Source organism: Alligator mississippiensis, chromosome 4 (assembly GCF_030867095.1).
Source record: "Alligator mississippiensis isolate rAllMis1 chromosome 4, rAllMis1, whole genome shotgun sequence".
Classification (NCBI taxonomy): domain Eukaryota; kingdom Metazoa; phylum Chordata; order Crocodylia; family Alligatoridae; genus Alligator; species Alligator mississippiensis.
Window position 1 is genome coordinate 109,253,943 of NC_081827.1, and position 16,616 is coordinate 109,270,558.

Consider the following 16,616-nt stretch of genomic DNA (forward strand, 5'->3'; position numbering starts at 1 on the left):
AAAGAGTAACTCTGTTTACTGATTAGACATAAGTCTGCATTCAGGGGGGGAAGAGAGGGAGTATAACCAAACCAAGGTCTGCACCTGCATTTTGAACAACATTTTGGCAAGCCAAAACCCCAGCATCAGAACTACTGCCTCTTCTTCAACATAAGTCTTGGAGTACTTACCATGTGGATCCAAACCTATCTATTTGAACTACAACTTGAACCTATGTCTAGTATGAACAGTAAATATCATATGGAAGACTCATTTAAATACCCTGTACAAATCCTAATAAAACCCAGTTTCACACCAATGCAGGTTAATGTCATAATTCAATACACAGTGATTTCTGAAGGGAAAATAAGGATACTGCAATATTCTGAGGCTTTTACTTCCTGGCTAAGTGCAGGCAGTCAAAAAGCCCAAGGCTGAATCAATTCAATCTTTGCAGGTTAGTCTAAACTGCATAGCTTGAACCAAAAAGCAAGTGAACAGACTTTTGATTCCAAAAATGCAGCCACATGCCTGCAATAGCCCAGGCCAGAAGCTGGGGTGGGCTCTAGAGCCCACCTCCCTGGTCTGCTGGAGCAGACAGCTTGAATCTGGAGGGGATCTGGGACAGAAGTTCAATAATCCAATTTAACCTAAATCAGTTAAGTCTGATACTACATCCATCCCGATTTATCTTAAACTGGTTTTGGCCATTTTGAAAGAAGTTTATGTGCTCTGAACTTCTGTTGTATTACAGATTTGAATTGGTTTCCAATCACTTACACTGGTGTACGTGTAATTTCTGTCCCTAGTCCCTACGGCTAGCTTTGGATATCTGTTCTGAGCTAATGAACAGCTGGGGTATTTTGCTCTGGGGTGGTCTGACAGTTCAGATGGATAACACATTGGGACAACTCACAAGGGAACTATCAGCCTGCAATACTCCTCTACTTATTTCCTTTAAACAAACCAACCTGGCTAAACAAGCGTAGGGACTACAAAGTACAAGTCATAGTGCATTGGAGGTTTTGAGCCATTCAGTTAAAAAACAGAGTAAATGATTTACACTTATGAAACGATGCATTCTAACTCCCAAAAGAAACGAACTCTCCAGCACCGAGGAGGAAGCTATTACAAAATTTCTAAAAGTCAAGAAAGCAATCAACCAATTATTCTTTTACATTGACAATTTGTAAACCTATATAATTTAAAGTTTTAAAAAGTTTTTAAAGAAGCTGGTTGCTTGTTTTAGGCATTTCACAGATTCCACTGTATTTTCTCTTTGCAGACAAACATGAAAAAATGTTTCCTGATAAGGTATCAGTCTTGAAACTGTAAGACCTATTGTCGTGAAATATGAAGCAAAACTATGTGGGTGTCACTACTGTCTCTTTGCATAGGCAAAGGAGTCATCATGTTACTGGATCATATTGTGTGACCAAGTCTTAAAGCCCTTGCATTCTGGGACATGCCTCACTTTAATAGAACTATTTACATGCTTATAGGCAGGCATATGCTAACATAACCTACCTGACATTGTAAGGTTTGTGACTGTCAAGTCCACAGCTGCAGAAACAGCCACTGCTACCAGGAGGCTGGAAGACAGCTTACCTACCCAGCCAAGGCCACAGAACATTCCAAACCCAGAAGTTCACCATTGAAGCTGCTCTGTTCTCTGAGGCTAGGGCTACTGAGGTACAAATACAACTTTGTTCCTCTTAACTACAGGCTCAGTAATCCTAGAATAATAGGAAAACAGGGCTAGGAGACACTTCACAAGGGACACGTTTACATGAAATGTTTACTGAGGAGTTGCCTAAATAGCTTTACAGTAAATGTCTTGGAATCTATATGTGCAGCCCTATTAGGGTGCAGGAAACACACGACTCAGAAGCATGATAGCACTTGTATTCGCAAGTACTTGCTGTGGAATTTTTTAACTCCACAGCTCCGCACACATCGATCCCGACACAGCTGGCTGAGACCCAAGGGTGCTTCAGTGTGGGGACTTCCTGCTGGCTATCCCCACAGTGGAGCAACCTTGTGCCCCAGCCAGCCCCTCTGCAGCATGCTGAGTTGGGTCAGACCAGCCCCCAGCTGGCAGCCTGACCCCCCAGACCTACTGCCGGCTGGTTCTACTCTGACCTGGCTCAACATGCTATGGTCCTAGGAGCGCATATAAAGGCAGTGCCTGGGAGCAGTAAACTCCAGCACAAAATGGCAGCGGAGGCACTACATCCACTTATTGTGCTGAAGTTTATTGCTCCACATTAATTGCACATGTAGGTGCACCCAAGGTCATCTAGTGCAGCCCCCTGCTCACAGCAGGATCATCCCTGACTAAACCATCCAAGCCAAGTGTCTGTCCAATTTGCTCTTGAAAATTTCTAGGGATGGGGATCCCACCACTTCTCTAGATAGCTTGTTCCAACGCTTGACTACCCTTGTAGTCAGAAAGTTCCTCCTAGTCTTGGACCTAAATTTCCTTTGCTGCAGCTTGAGGCCATAGCTCCTTGTCCTGTCCCCTACAAGCACAGAGAAAAACACATCTCCATCCTCTCTGTAATCCCCTGCAGGTATTTGAAGACTGTTATCAAATCCCCACTCAGTCGTCTCTTCCCCAGACTAAATAACCCTAGGTCTTTCAGCCTTTCTTCACAAGTCTTGCTTGCTGGGCCCCTAATATTTCTTCTCATTCTACACTGAGCTCCTTCCAATCTCTCTATGTCCTTATTGAAGTGTGGGGCCCAAAACTGGACACAGTAGTTCAAGTGAGGCTTCACCAGTGCTGAATACAGCAGAAGAATCGCTTCCCTTTATTTGAAAGTGACGCTGCTGTTAATGCAGCAGAGCATTCTGTTGGCATTTTTTTTACAACCAGAATGCACTGTTGGCTCATATTTACCTTATGGTCTACTGCTGGGATGCTCAACCCTGGCCCACAGGCCAGATCCAGTCTGAGGAGCTATATGATCTGGGCCATAGGGCTCCCCAAAGTTCGAGAAATTTAGCAGGGGGGTGGAGGCAGGACTGGTGATAGTGAACATTGCCACCACTCCCTAACCAGCAAATTCACAAGCCCTGAGGGCCAAATGATATGGCCTTGTGTCTGGGATCTGACTGGTGCACAGGGAGCTGGGACTGTAGTGCTGGAATCATATGCATGCCAGGTTGGGCCCAGGGACCCACCTCACACCACTCATCTGGCCCATAGGGCAAAAGTTGAACACGCCTGGTCCTTCTCTGCTGTTCTACTGCCTGGAGACTCATGCCACAGTCTGAACTTGTGCATGCAATTATTCCATCCCAAGTGCAGGACTTTGCACTTGTTCTTGTTGAATCTCATCTGATTGATTGTGGGCCATTTTTCCACTCTATCCAGATCATTCTGTATCCTAGGTCTGCTTCCCAGAGTGTCTGCCAGTCCACTCAACTTGTTACCATCTGCAAATTTGCTAAGTATGTACTCAATCTCATCATCCACATCATTAAGGAAGATTTTGATCAGTACCAGACTCAGGACAGACACCTGAGGAACCTACTCGATACTTCTTCTGAATCTGACTTTGAGCCATTGATGACTACTCATTGAGTATGATGATCCAATCAGTTACCTATCCATCTTACTGTACTTTTGTCCAGTCTTTATTTCCTTAGCTTGTTAATGAGAATGTCAGGGATGACAGTGTCAAAAGCCTTATTAAAGTCAAGATATATTACATCCACTGCTCTCTCCCCATCCACAGAGCTTTAACATAGAAGGAAATCAGGTTGGTCAGGTATAACTTGCTCTTGGCAAATCCATGCCAGCTGTTCCTGATCACCTTGCTCTGGTCTTATTGCTCTTGTTTTCCCTTCCTCACTTATGTATTCAAATTACTCTCTTCATTTTATACACTACTCTATGTATGCCCTTTCACAGCATCTGATTAAGTGAGCTTAAGCTCACACAAGCTTGTGATTATATATTAAACACACACTTCAGTTAGTCTATAAGATGCAAATCTACCCTGCATTCTACTTGACTTCAGACTCACACAGCTAACTATGCATTTTACTTTCCTTCTCTCTCTAAATTTTTCTATAAGTCGGTGAAGAAAAACATTAAAAGAAAAAGAAAAAAATCCATCAGCTCCCCTCCCCACAAAGAAGGAAATAATAACAAGGCAGAAAACCCAAACAAAACACTGCCTCAAACTTTACATTTAAATCAATACAGCAGTGAGGATTAAGGTGGCTAAAAGAGTACAAAGACACAACTCTCCTGCTTCACACTTTTTATTTCTGTTTTTCTTTGTTTTAGTTTGTGTCTTGATACAGGAAAGTTCCAGTATGGGACCACAGGACCAGCATATATCTAGTTACAACAGAATCTAAGAAGTGCTTTTTTAGTAATGATACCATACCTGAGCCATGATGCATCACAGCTGGAGGGTGCACAGGATTATAGGTATGTCAGACAACACAACAGTTACTGCACTGTAGTGTAGACGTACCCAAGCTAGCTTTAAACTAGCTAACTTGAGAGAACTGGTAACAGTCTATTATGAAATTCAGCCTAGACTCTAAAACCCATGCAAGGAACAGGTTAATTAGCCTACATCAAGCTCTGTACTCAACAAATAATGGTTAGACTGCTTTTGATGTCCTGATCTAGCTAGTTTAAAGCTAGCTCAGGTATGTCTCCACTATGTTGCTATTACTTAAGCTCCTGAAAGATGTTACACTTAAAAGACAAGATTAACTGTTTAATCACATCTTAATTAGTGACCTGCCAACAAGTTCAATCAATTAATTGCATGATAAAATGAGGAATAGGCCACAAAGATATTCCACATGCTCCAGAGCCTGGGGGCCCCAGCAGCTGATCAGAGCTCCCAAGCAAAAGCGCACTGTGTACTCCCCTGGCTGGGAGCCCTATCAGGTGATTGGGGCTCCCAGCAAGGGAAGCACAACATGTGTTCCCCTGGCTGGGAGCCCCAAATCAGAGCTCCCAGCAGCAGGAGCACATAGTGTGCTCTTCCAGCTGGGACCTCTGATCATTTGATGGGGCTCCCAGCTGGGGAAGAACAAGGAGACAAGCTTGCTATTTGCCAGTGCAGGGGGAGCCTGGGATCAGGCTCCCCTTGCGCCAGCAATATGGTGCAATGGGATCTGATGCGGAATCCCACAATTGCTCCTGCTATCATACACTTGTGGTATGGCAGGAAGCACAATTTTGGGGCATTTATACACGTATTGGGGGGGGAGGGGGAGGGAGGTCTCGGACCTACTCTAAAGCACCTGGAGCATCACATGCATCAGTGGCCCCACGATAAAAAATGGCAGCAGGGGTGCTTTAAGTAAAGCTCATTTGATGAGCTTTAAAGTGGCGCCGCCATCATTTTTCAGTGTGGGGACACTGATACTTGTGATGTTCCAGGCACTTTAGAGTGGCTCCAAGAGCCTCACCCCCCACCCCCGAGCACGTGTGTAAATGCCCCAAAATTTTGCTTCTTGCCATGCCACAAGTGTATGGCAGGAGGTGTAATTGTGGGATCCTGCATCAGATCCCACTGCACCATATTGCTGGTGTACAAGGAGTCTGTACTCCTCTCCCTGCACTGCACTGGCAAATCGCAAGCTTTTCTCCTCATCCTTCCCCAGCTGGGAGCCCCATCAGCTGATCAGAGCTTCCAGCTGGGAAAGCACAAGGAGAAAAGCTTATTTGATGAGCTTTAGTTAAAGCGCCCCTTCTGCCATTTTTCAATGCAGGGAAGCCAATACGCGTGACATTGGAGTCTGGTGGAGCGCAGTAGCTACCATGCTCCAGCAGACTTGATTACTCAAGTATGCTTTGACACACTGTAATTATAGCACATCAGAGCTGACTCTGCACATCTATAGGCACCTGTTGGGTTCCCACATCAAATCCCATTATGCCTTTACTATAATGTCTGTCAGGAGCTTTGGTCCCAGAAAACTTGTGTTCTGTGGCTGGATCTGCCATGATCTACAATGTAGCTTATTGACCGGTTATTCCATTGCTGGCTACTAGGAGGTTTTGTTCACTTTTCACATAAACAATTGGCATTGGTTACTGCCTGAAACTGGATTCTGTGGTAAGGAACCACAGGTCTAATTTTGTAGGATAAAGCCAATGTTCTTAAGTACCGCTGCTAATGAAGGGCAAGACAAATTCTTATCTCAATGTACGGAGTGAAGATACATGATATCATCACTCAGAATTAAATGAACATGAAATGTATGAGATGGTAACCCCTCTCCAGCACTGCACTCAAATTAGAACAAGATGAAGGATAACTCTTCTGGTTTACAGAGGTTCATGCAAACTTTTCTTTACTGGAATTTAAGTGGGCATGTACCTCTTCGAGTTTTTCTTTAAATGAACCTCAAAACTTCTGATTCTCACTTGTATTGAGGTAGGAGCCATAAATCAGCTAGGGTTCATTAACATTTGGCCCAGGCTTTTCCAAAGCCTCATAAACCTTTCAGTGGTATGGCTTGAGTTTGGACTTTGTAACAAAAAAGAATCTGAAAATGCAACCTGTCTGATTTCTGATTTCACAAAAATACTTTTGTAAAGTTATGACATTGATATTGTAGGATGGGCCTTTTGAAACCGCTTTTGGCACATGTTTTTTGTTTGTTATCTAGTGGAACTGGAATGCAATTCACTGGGGGTTTTAAAAAGCGGCACCCAAGACACAGGAAAACAATTTTAAAAGTCCCTGGAGCATTATTTTAACATTAAGTTAAGACAGATTTGTTTACAAATGGAATTGATCTTTCAATTTTTTTTAGCTGACTTTTAAAAATCCAGAAAAATGTACTTATTCCATTAGGGCAGATGCATTCAGTGGAAAAGGGACTAAAAACCCTGAACACTTAGTGAAGCGTTGACATTTAAGAAGTCCGTATGTTGAGTAGAATTTCTTTTATTCTAAATTAGTGGCTGACAGAGTGTTATTAATATGCTGGATCTTGTTCCCACTGAAGTCAGCAGCTAAACTCCCAGCAACATCAGTAGGAGCATAAATAGTAAGTAGCAATCCAAATTACCTTTTTCACATAAACAAGGCCAACTTCATGAAGTAAAACATGTTTCCAACTCCCTAGAAGTGCTGGAACTTTCACACATGTTGGCAGTCCTTGGCTATTGTTATTTTAATCTATTCTTTATGATTATGCACACCCACACATTATTTTTACCACATCTTTCTTGTATAATAAGCATGTACTAAATACACTATTTTTTCTTTAACCCAAAGCAGATATTGATGCAAATCAACTATGCCATTATTCACAGCAGTTTTGTAAATGTATTCATTACAATACACACTTTCACAGATAAGGTTTTTTAATTTATCCAAGTATGACTGTTTAGTCAACATCCACCCACAGTTTTATGATGGTATATTTTGTGTAGGTTATTGAAGAAAATAAATATCATGTGATGCATATTGACTATATCACTCCTAGCTTTGTAGAATTACCCAGGTCATTGCCATATTCCAATATTTTTTCAATTGCCAGTTATGTTAACCCACCGCATTCTCTGGAAATAAAATTGAACCCAGGAATATTGACATTCTGATGGCTGGTATTTTACAGAGACAAAGAAATTGGTTACATGTGGTTTACTGAGAAAACTGAGACCTCAAATTATGCTGAGAAAGTAATTAAAAAAATCTCTTATTGTTTTCAGTCTAGACATCCATCAGTTTTTCATTATTTGCCATTGATGTTTCCCTTCCTGTTCTAATAGTGGGAAAAACAGAAAGGTTCTGTGGTCAATAAAGAGACCAAGTTTGCCAAAATGACACAAGCAAAGAAACTGATTTCTGAGTACAGAATAAATACAGCAGATCTTGGCCCTCATTCAAGAATTACAGTAGTGAAAAATGGATTCAGCTTTAGAGCTTGTTTCTACTATACTGCTGAACTTCACAACTATTAGCATTCACTTCCTTGGGAATTCCGTGCCAACATATGGGGAACGATGCTCTCAAATGATATTTCAGTAATATTACTATTGGATGCAGGTGTCGCCGTGGATGTAGTCTTTCTGGACTTCAGCAAGGCCTTTGACACTGTCTCCCACCCCATCCTCATGAAAAAACTAGGCGACTGTGGCATCGATGCCTACATGGTCAGATGGATTGCAAATTGGCTGAAGGGTCATACTCAGAGGGTGGTAGTGGACAGGTCATATTCGACCTGGGGGGAAGTGGGCAGCGGAGTCCCCCAGGGCTCGGTCCTTGGGCCCGTACTTTCAATTTCTTTATCAGCGATTTGGACAACGGGGTGAAAAGCAACCTGTTCAAATTTGCTGATGATACCAAAATTTGGGGTGAGGTGGGCACGCTAGTAGGGAAGGTAAGACTGCAGAAAGACCTGGATAGGTTGCACGGGTGGACTAACAAAAACAGGATGTGTTTCAATACGGACAAGTACAGGGTGCTACACTTGGGCAGTAGTAACTGGCAACACACTTATAAGATGGGAAACTCCTTTCTTGAGAGCACAGAGGCAGAAAGGGATCTTGGAGTCATCATTGAGAGCACAGAGGCAGAATCCCTCCTCCTCCTCAAAAAAACCCATAATAAAACCAGAAAGGAGTATCACTACCACCAGTCATAGAATCATAGAAAAGTAGATGTAGAAAGGATTGCAGGAGGTTATCTAGCACAATTCTCTGCTCAAGGCACAATCATCCCTGTCTAAATCATTCCAGTCAAGTGTCTGTCCAACTCACTCCTAAGAGACTCCACAACTTCTCTAGGTAGCCCATTCCAATGCTTAACTACCCTCATAGTAACAGAGTTCTTCCTAATATCCAATCTAAATTTCCCTTACTGCAATCTGAGACCATTGTACTTTGGCTTGTCCCCCATGGCCTTGTCCTCCAAGAAATAGTTTATCACTCTCCTCCATATAACCACCCTTCAGTATTTGAAGATTTATCAAATCCCTCCTCAGTCTACTCTTCTCCAGACTAAATAATCCCAGATCTTTCCACCTTTCCCCACAAGTCATGTTTCCTAGACCTCTAATCATTTCCATTGTTATTTGCTGGACACTTGGCAATTCATCCACATCTTTCTTGAACTGTGGTACCCAAAACTGGAGACAGTACGCCAAGTGAAGCCCCAGCAGTGCTTAAATAGAGTGAAAAGAACACTTTCTTGATTTGCAAGTAACACTCTTGTTAATATAGTCCAGTGGACTATTTTTTTTGCAACCAGAGCATACTGTTAGCTCATATTCAACTTATGGTTAACTGTAACCCCCAGGGCCTTTTCTGCAGTACTGCAGGTTAGCCAGCCATTGCTCAGTCTGTATTTGTGAATGAGATTGTTCTGTCCTAAGTGCAGGACTTTGCATTTGTCCTTATGGAATTTCATTCGGTTGAGTTCAGATTACTTCTCCAGTTCATCAGCATGATTCTGAATCCTAATACTACCCCCTGAGAGTGTCTGCAACTCAACCCCACTTGATGTCAACTGCAAATTTGCTAAGTGTTCACTCAATCACATCTTCCAAATTAAACAACACTGAATCCAAGATAGACCACTGTTGAATCTGACTCAATACCTTCTCTTACTAGACACTGAGCAACTGATGACTACTTGTTGAGCATGATCCAACCAGTTATGTATCCCAGATGCTGCTCCTTCCATAGCTCCTGCTAATACTACCACTGGGATGTTTGGGCTCGCATCCCTCCTTCAGATTCTAAGTCATGCCCCTCCGCCTGTTACTCAGAAGTTGGACAGCCCAGGTCTCGACTGCATTTCCTTAGCTTACTATTGAGAAAATCATGGGAAACAGTGTCAAAAGTCAAAAGGTTGGTAAAAATCAAGGTACATTATATCCCTTAGCATGTTATCTTGTCACAGAAGGAAATCAGGCTGGTGACACAACTTGCTCTTGATGAATCCACATTGGCTATTCTTGATCAATTTGTCCCTTCCAGGTTCTCAGAAATAAATTGCATGAGGACCTGCTCCATTATCTCTCCAGGTACTGAGGTGGGACTGATTAGTCTGTAATTCCCCAGATCTTCCTTCTTCTCCTTTGTAAAGATGGTCACTAAATTTGCACTTTTCCAGTCACCTGGGATGTCACCTAACCCCTACAAATTTTGAAAAATAATAGTGGCTCTACAATTATCTCAGCCAATTCCTTCAGTTTGCTAGGATGCATCCCATCCAAGCCTGCCAACTTCAAAACATACATCTTCTCTAAGTAATCCCCAACCTGTGTTTCAGTTATTCTAGGCATTTTATCTCCTCCCCCTATCTTTGCTACCAACCATACCTGTCAACTGATAGCTGATCTTATTGGTTGGTAAAAACTTGAGTAAAAAAGGCATTCAATACTGTGTGAGAGGGTGAGGCCAGTGAATGTCTTCCTGGGCCTTCTGCTGATCAGCAGAAGCCCTGAAGCACAGGATTACCAGACATCTTACAAATAGAAACTGATTTTCCTTTCAATCCCATCATAAGGATACCAGACACTCAAATCCATATATCCCTCTCTTTCCTATTACCAGTCCATAAACTTCTTAGGCCCCATCTTGACACAGTGCGAGTGCTTCCTCCCACCATTTTGTTAAGATCATTCTAAAACTTCACTCCCCCTAATAGTTAGAAACCATTTTTCTGCTTTCCAGCCTTAAATTGCTAATATTGTTCTTTAGCTTCATTAGCTCTTCTCCCTACTTGTTATTTTCCCCTTTCATCTTACACAGATATACTATTTCATTTTTTTGAAGTTATTTTTTGATTGATGGAATGAAACACCATGACATTCCAAGATTTTCCGAAGGTAGTTCCCATGCCATCAGAACATCACTGTGACTGTTTTAACAGAACTAGGACACATGGATTATCTGAATGCTTGATCACTGCCAGAAAGGGTATTTCATGATTCAGTAAGTTCCAACTACACCTATTTGAAGGGATCTCCTCAAGTTGGAAAAAAAAAGTTAAACTTCTGATTAAGAGGTCACATCTGCTTTAAGTACAACTAACATTTAAGACTACTGTAATTGAAGGAAACTAGAAAAACAAGTCCTCTTTCTCATGTGAGGCAAGGATTTTGGGATGATATCTTTTATTGGGCCAACTGGGTGAGATCTTAGACAAACTTTTTGGCATAAGGTGACCAGAGGAAGAATACCTTGGGCCCAGAGGTTTATCTGAGATCTTTCTCAACTAGATTGAGGTACAGGAAAAGATATCACCACCCAAATCCTTGCCTCTTGCATATTTGCTGGACCATTACAGCTATAACATCACTCCAACACTTTTTTAATTATTTGTTTGCCTTATATAATTGTTGGCACTGTACTTAATCACCTTCACTGCAGAATCAGATAGACCCAGAGCTACAGAATAATTAACTTCAACCAAAAAAAGGAGTCCTGTTGAATTAAATAGAACTTTTAACATATGTGAGTACAATAACAGGACTGTCTTCAGCCAGTATTTCACCTGCTGAAGAAGTCTGAAAGATACCAACAGGGTTGCAGCAAGAGCAAAACACACATTTATTTTTAAAGAAATTTTAGACATTTCAGGACATAACACTGAAAAGATGCTATAGCAAGAACTGAAACATTTTTATTAGCCAATTTAAAAAGTAATCATGTTGATAGTGTTTCTGCATTTAATTCTGAAATGCTAAATATAAGTTTTACAATGCAGTGCCTACTCTGAGGTCACCCAATTATTAATCCACAGAAGCCTCTGAAAGATACTGAAAAACAAACCAAAAGTTGGAAAAGTACATTTTGTCCTTCTTCACTTTCTCAAGTAATCTCTCTATAAATGTTTATTAACCTAATTACACAAGATCTAATGTAGTATCTCAGGCAACTAACTCATTGCAACTCCCCTTTCCTGTTATAACAGGCAGCAGCCCCACCAATTATTCTGGGTTCCCTATCCAGCTCTGCCACAAACTTCTCACATGATCTTAAGCAAATTACTTATTTTGCATATCTCAGTTTCTTTATTTAAAATGCAAATACTATAACTTTATTCACAGGGTATAAGTTAATGAATTAATTTTTGCAGAGTATTTTGAGATCCACAAATGGAAGGCATTCATAAGCACAAAACTGTATATTATGTCACAGCACAAGAGAACATGTGAGGCACAGAAAAATGGTAGAAGCAGCTACTCCTGATGGAGAACTGGGAATTAACTTGAATAAACCTATTATCTGAAGATAAAAATTAAAATGATAATACAATGTTTAGAATGTGAGCACAGTCCAGTCCTCAGAGCTGGACAAAATCTGATCAGAAGGCATTGCAAAACATTTTGAAATTTCCCAATTATTTAGTTTGAACAAAATCCCCAAAATTCAGTGGTAAAATAAGTAAAAGGAAAAAAAAGGGTGGGAAAGGGAGGGGGGCAAGACAGACATGCTTTTTTTTGTTGTGTGTGTTTTTAGGGGGGTGGAGGGGGTCAGGAGGACGGGGACCAGGAAGGCCATTTTTAATTTGAAAAAAAATATTGAGTGAAAAATTTTGATCAGCTTTAGATATCAGGGTGACAGTCAAGGAAGAAAAACCTGAAAACAATAAAAGATTCCACCTCTGCTACTGCCCAGGGTGATAAGACTTGGGTGTTTGAATGGAACATTAATGACCACACGAGGCAACAACCTTAGTGCTGAATAAGCTTCTCTATGCTAATCATGCTTTCCCTAGTCACTGAATCTGAGGTCACCCTCCTCAAAGATAGAAAGATGCCGCGTGATGCAAGCCACATGAAATGTGCTATACCAAACAAAGCTGTGTTGCTTCACCTTTTAAAGCCTGTGAGCACATTTTAACAATGGATCGAATATACTAGCATGTGTCAATGGGTACTAAACTTTAAAAGCTGTCATTTTCAATTGCCAGTTTCTGCTTATGGGAGCACTTCCTCAATGGCAAAAGGCACCGGCACAATCTATGATGCTGCCTACCTTTGAAGTTGTTGAAGTAGCCACAGGAAATGCTTTCAGTAAGAGAAACCAGAAGGTTTTCAAACAGACTTTTATGCTTACCTGCAAGGCTTATTTTACAAGCCAGTGACTTCCTTCCACTGGCTTTGACCCAAGAACATTAAATGCAGGGACTCCAGGATCAGGGGCTGAAGTTAAATGGGAAAGTGCAGGGCTCAGGGGAAGCTGGAAGCTTCAGTAGCCTCATGATTCAGATGCTTTTATCATTTTCACAGCCACTTGAACCAGGCAGAAAAGAGAGAAAATGTAAAGCGTTTTCTCATTACTGTTTTTTTTGGGCATCTTGTACCAGGTATTTTATTGTGGACAGCAAGTTCTGACCTGTCTACTGGTTGTCCCAATAACAGCATAGGCAGAAACTTGTATTTACCATTTAGTGAGGGTTCTGGTATGCTTATTAGTGGAGATGAGGAAAAGAAACAGATATGTTACCTCCCCCTCAAGATGCAGGAAAATCTTGAAGCAGAGAATATTGAAAACACTTCTGTCTAGAAACACTTCAGTACAAGAACGTGGGAGATAATACATGGGAAGGCCACCCTAAGCTCAACCCAAAAGAATTATTCAACAGAATTAGGTAGATGTAGGGGAAACATGGTGTCATGGCCAGTGAACAGGGAATAATGCCTAAGCCAAAATGAACTCCCCTTCCTCCACCCCCAGCTTTACAACAGAAGAATCGAGCTGTCTCCCTTAACTGCAGCAAGTGAAGGTGTGGTCATGCTTCTTCCTTTTTCATGAGAGTCTCATATTTGTAATAAGGGACTGACATACAAGAATACCACTAGAAATGAACAAGTCACAAAGTTGGTATCAGAGTGGCTGAAGTCATTACTTTAGTTGCATGATAATAAAGAGATATTAACTCCAGTCATAAACCCTTCTTTTTGAAAATAAGACCTGGCCATAACAAAACATGACCACTTCAAGTTGCTATCAATTGCCATCTCTGCACCACAATGGCTCCAAATAAGTAACCGCTTGCTCTCAAACAATTTCTTCTGCAGTAGCAGCCAGAGCCACATTTTGTACCGCTCTAAGTGATTTCTGGTGGAACACGTGTTACTTTGGTCAGCACTAGGGCACTGGCAATGGTGTTTGGAAGGTTGGCACTTGTCTTCCAACGTTCCTCATAGAGAAAAAAAATGTTGATGATGATACTTTCTTCAGTCTGGTAGTCTGAAGTGTAACACCCATTGGGCATGTCTACGTGTTTATTAAGGTGCTTTTGCTCATGCATATTACATTTTGAACCTCATTATGAAGTACTAGAAAAAACCTCATTGGCCTATTTTAATAAGCATTAGTGGAAGCACTTGGGGCTCCTACACACGTGCACGGAGGCTGCTCCAATATGCTGTAAATCCAGTGTATTGGAGCAAACTCGATTAATGAAGTCTACTGGAGTGAAGAAATGAATGCACTCCAGAAGTCTCCAGCATCGCGTGTATACACATCTCAGTGCTGAAAAATAGTGATGGGGAGTTTTAAACTAAAGCTCATCAAACAAGTTTTAGTTCAAAGGGCTCTCCTGTCAGTTTTTCAGCATGGGGATGCTGATACACATGATGATCAGGTGATTTTTAAAAGTGCACATGTAGATGCACTCCCATGTGTCTGGAATCCTACAGTCTTTACCAACTGCAATGGGAGGCATCTCATTGTAGGATCACTTTTGTTCTATTTTTCTGTGATGAAGCTCTGTAATTACTTCAGAGACTCTCTAACTAACTTGTAGATATATGTTTAAAAGTCTTCCTTTCAGACCTGCCATAGTGCTTGAGAGGTACAAAAGCAGGACTTGATAGCTGTGGAATTCTGGGTGGGGTAGAAATTTTTGTCAGTAATCTGCTGATTTCTAGGGAAAGCTGGCATCACCACAATGGGAGACGCCACGATGCCAAATGAAAGAGCTTCTCATTGAACAGGAACAGACAACAGATCAGGTTGCATGAGGGAAGTCACACAGGACACACCTACATATTATGCCTTACCCTATGATAACAGTCTATATCCTGGAACTCCAGTAGCTATTATTAAAATTTTGGCTTGAGCTGGACTTGTGGGGAAAGAGTATGTTGCCCTGAGGCAGCAGAGGCAAGGGCAGTCAACATGCTGCAGCAGAAGAGGATGTGGAGCCAAAGCTGAAAGAAAGGAACAGCTGCCAGAAGGGAGTGGCAGTAGCACAAGGCAGGCTTGAAGGAAACAGCTGTTTTTTTGGTTTGAAGGGCAGCGTAGTCCAATGGGCAAAGTAGCAGGGTAGAACTCCCAAGCTCTGTTCCCATCTGTACCCAGTGACCTATTGTGTAACCTTGGACAAGTCACTTGACCTCTCTTCCCCCCTCCATTGTCTCTCATCTACTTAGATGGTAAGCACTCCAGGCCAGTAGTTCTCTGTATCTGTACAGCACTCAGCCCAGAGGATGCTTCTGTTACTATAATAAACATTCAGGAAAAGGCAGCAGATGAAGCCATCTAACATGCACTCCCCACTCATATAAGCCCTTGCCAGGGCTATTCATGGATGACAGCCTGCCCTCAGCACAAGTGAACTGTGGTGCTGTGAGACAAGGAAGACTGCTGCATTAACACCAGGCTAGGTCCCACGTGTGCAAGGAAGTATGCAGGTTCATTCCAGACCAGGCACATTGTTGCACCTATTACTTTTGTGTTCGTGCTATGTAGCGTGATGTGGTGGCTGCTCAGAGCACATTACTGTGAAAAGCCACCTCCTTCTCTCAACATTGTTCTAGAGCAGGAATAAGTCCTTCATTGCTTGAAACAACGAGAGTACAGCACACTCCATCTCTTGGCATTTTTTCACCTCTCATCTTAGGTATGTTTCTGTGAAGCACAAGAGACAAACTTTCACATTCCCTAATTCCCTTCACAGACACAGGTTCTAGATATAATTCCCACTGCCTTTCCTGCTTCAGCCTGAGACCAAACAGAAACACTGCTCCATGGCTGAAAAAAATGGCCCAGGTGAAAACAGCCTAGCAGGTTGAACACTGGCTCTTAGGTCTTGCAGTGGGAAGGGGTAATTAAAAATCAAGTCAACTCCAGAGTTGCTCAAACCACCACTGAGACCATCAGCCAGAAGCAAAGGCAGCAACTGTTGCCAAGGACAGCTTTTGGAGCCTTGTGATTTGCTCCTAATCTTTGGGATTAAACAGTGATTTAACTGGGGTGCTGTGATGTTTGTCAACTTGGCCTCACAAGAGTTTGATCCTCATTGGTGGACCAGTTCTGCAACTTCATTCCACATGGCTGCGCCTCTAAACCATGAAAGTCTAATTTTTCTTGAAACCAGGCCTGTGTTCATCTTGACTGGGGTTGTGAACATTAGCAAGCTTTTCAACAAGCTTGACTTGAGGTTTCAGTTTGTCGTAAAAATAGGAATCAGCATGATCTGAAGGAGAGTGTCTTGCAGAGTTCTAGAAGCAAAAGGTCTGGTTTACATTTAAACTTTGCTCACAAAACTGTCCTGGTTAGATACATGCCAAAGAGATATCACACCTCCCAACCAACATCACTCTGCTGGGAGGGGACCTGCTGAAGATGTGATCCAAGAATCCTCCTGCCTTTACACCTTATTTTATACCAGCAAAAG